The 3204-nt window shown below is 45.8% G+C and overlaps 1 protein-coding gene and 1 pseudogene across 1 annotated transcript in view; one reads left to right on the top strand and one right to left on the bottom strand.

Moving 5' to 3' along the window:
- Tchp (trichoplein keratin filament binding) overlaps positions 1 to 3204 on the bottom strand; it is a 35612-nt gene that overhangs the window by 10314 nt on the left and 22094 nt on the right. The gene's annotated exons all lie outside the window — the stretch shown is intronic.
- LOC101579463 lies at positions 437 to 1173 on the top strand (annotated as a pseudogene).

Here is a 3204-nt window from a genome sequence, read left to right as displayed (position 1 = left end):
GGACATACACAGAGTGTTCCACCCAACCCCAGCTGAATACACATGTTTTTCAGCTGCACAGGGGTCATTTTCTATAATAGACCACATACTAGTCCATTGGCCTCTCTCTCTCACTGCTTCCCCGTCTTCACGCGATAAGCAGCCTTTCTCCACAGTGCCGGCCTGCCGTGTGCTTTCTGCCTAAACCCCCTAAAACCAGAAGACCCAAATAAACCTCTCCTCTTTTAAGTTTCAGGTATCCAGTACTTTGTCCCGGTGATGGACAAGTAATGAATACAGAAAACTTTAGGGGCATCTATAAAGAGCAACTTACCTTGGCCTGTTTTTGAACACATGAAGGGAATCCACCTCCCTTCTCTTTTCCTCTGTCATTCAGTTTTAGCACCATGTGGTATTTGTTGAATGAGCACACTACAATTTCACTCATATTTGAATCATGGGTATTGGCTCTGATAAGTAAGCCTGCTAGGAAAATTCCTCTGAGACTCAGAAAATGCAGGTAAGACGACTGTCCCTGCAACGGCAGGTGCGAGGTTGGTGGCCAGAGAAGTTGTAGTGTGAGTGCACTGCTGTAGTTTGATCAAGGCTCTAATGTGTCAGGGCTTTGGGAAGCAGCTGCAGTGCTGGTAAAGGAGGAAACTCAGAGATACCAACCTACTAAGAACCCGCTAAGCTCCTCAATAGCCCCAGATTATTCTGCTTTTGAATCTGATGTGAAGAGAAATGAATTTGAAAGACTGGCTGCTCAACAGCCAATTGAATTGTTCAGTATGAGACAATATGAGCATCCAGGCCCTTTCTCAGGACAGAAAAATCACATTGCTGCGTGGCAAGGGTACGTCTCCACGTCTATGGCCCAATTGGAGCATCAAGCAGCTCGAATGAAGGATCTGGAACTAATGTTACAGCGTGGATGCAATGCCTGGGAAGGATATGGTGAGTACCTTGTTCATAGGATTGAACATGTGCAGAAAAAGCTGCAGAAGTTAAAGAGACCCAAGATTTAAACTGGGAGCAAAAGAACACGCAATTTACAGCTGGTTCTGGATTGATAGAACAGAGTCAAATTGGGCACCCTTGGTCAGTGAGAATGACGAGATAGCACAGAGCAGTGTACGACTCGAAAATGAAATCAAGTTAAGCAGCAACAGGGAGAGGCAAAGAAACATCTGACAAGATTTCAGAAAATCCAGCACTTGGGAGGCTGAGGCAGGAAGGCCGATGTGAGTTCGAGACCAGCCTGGAATACATAGTGAACTCAAGGCCAGCCTGGACTGCATAGTGAGACCCTGTCTCAGAAAGAAAGAAAAAAAAAAGACTGCAGAAAAAACTTGCTGGATAGAAAGGAAGAAGACTTGAGTTCTCACAAACATCCAAACTTTTTCTAAAAAGGACAACAAACCTCTCACAAATCTATTAGTGGGTAGATGTATAAAGACCCCATGATGTACAGATTCTTGTATTAACTGTATCTGTATATGTATGTGAAATGAAAGTTATCAGCTCGGTGGTATTCTTACACCTATTTAATAAAAAGCTGAGTAGACTGCGATCTAAGGGTTAAGGTAGCAAATGGGACAGGCACGTGTGAAGGCCCAAACACCAATCCTTTGTCCGGTTTTAGTCACCCAGCACATCTCTGTAGGCTCAAGTGAATTACTGTTTTCTCAGACTGTGAAAATAGCCTTTAAGCTCCTGTGAAGTAATCTAGGCAACTGTCATTAGAACCCCCATGTCACAGTGTCACCTACAGCACAGCTAGTAGGAAACTAACAGTGTACAGCACAGCTGCGTGATTAATCCCACTTTGTGGCCCAGGCTGGCCTCAGATTCACAGCCATCCTCCTGCCTGAGCCTCCCAAGTGCTGGGATTAAAGGTGTGTACCACCCTTCCTGGCTCAAAATTAGCGATTTTTAAATTGACTAAGAGCAAGTAAACCTAGAGCACTGGTTTAGTTTTTTTGTTTTTTTTTTTTTTCCCCTTGGTAACAATTTCTCATTTCATGCAAGCATTCTGCTCTGGTGGTTTCATCAGTTCTAGTGATAGGTCTGTGGAGAACAGCATGAGGATAGGAAAGCGCCCGCCCCACTGAAAATGGAAGTGTTTACTGCATCTAGGCCTTGTCAGTCCCGCTCTTCGTTCCACCATGATACATGATGGCTGTGGTGACTGTCTCAGAGCCAGACAGACATTTAGTTTCTCACGATGGGAATCTGTGGAACTAGAGGCACCTGTGGGCCTGGGCAGCCCAGTGTTGGGGTTGTAGGTAGGAGTCAAGACTGGAGCCGCAATCCCAGGAGGTACTGATGTGGAGATGGTTCTGGAAGCCGAAGGCCTGCGTCGAATCCCTGGGGAGGCCTGAAAGGCTGGCACTCCTTACGGAGAGGCCAACGTACCTGCCTAATAACCGGAGCACCTCACTCATCTCACCAACCAGGAAGGATCAAGAAACGTCTGTGAACCAGATGGAGCTGGAGGCAGTGGTGTAGCTGCCTGGTTCAGGATGCTGTTTGCCTCAGAAGCCACAAGTCTGGGGCATGAACTACAGGACCACCTGGCTCCAGGCGCTCCCACAGGGGAGCCCCCCTTCCCCGGCCTACTTCTTCCACCATGAACGTTTCTATACAGGGTATCCAGGGGAAAACGAACAGAAGGGAGCCCTTATCTTCTGTGACGTCATCAAAATAAAAGGAGGAAAAAGTGCTGAAGCAGCAGAAAGGCACCTTATGCCCTAAACCCAGCTCTCCCACCATCCTCAGGACAGCTGCAATGTCACAAGATGCCCACTTGCAGTTCCTTTACTCAAGACCATCTCACACCTGTGAACTAGAAATTATATGCAAGGAGGTTTAGAGAAACACAGTTATAAACAGAGGAAACTAGAAGCCAAATATCAACTATGTAGAGGAGTGAAAATACAGAGGCTACAGTTACTTGTTTAAAAAAAATCAAGCGAAGTAGACACTTTTTGGGCTGAGTATCACATTAGGTCGTAAAGGTCCTTCTCAATGAAGCCATTACAGTGTCAGAAATCCTAAAATCAAACTCCTGATGCCTAAATTTATTTTTATTTATTTATCTTTTGTATTTTAGTACAGGGTGTTAAGGGTCTCACTACGTAGATCCAACTTATAGTGATCCTCCTGTTTTCAGCCTCTCAACTGCTGGGATTACAGGCCTGAGCCACCAGGCCCAGTCTCAAC

This window comes from Octodon degus, unplaced genomic scaffold, assembly GCF_000260255.1.
Source record: "Octodon degus isolate 3935 unplaced genomic scaffold, OctDeg1.0 scaffold00079, whole genome shotgun sequence".
In the NCBI taxonomy this organism is placed as follows: Eukaryota; Metazoa; Chordata; class Mammalia; order Rodentia; family Octodontidae; genus Octodon; species Octodon degus.
Note: the sequence above shows the minus strand (reverse complement) of the source record. Positions and strands in the feature narration are given on the sequence as shown.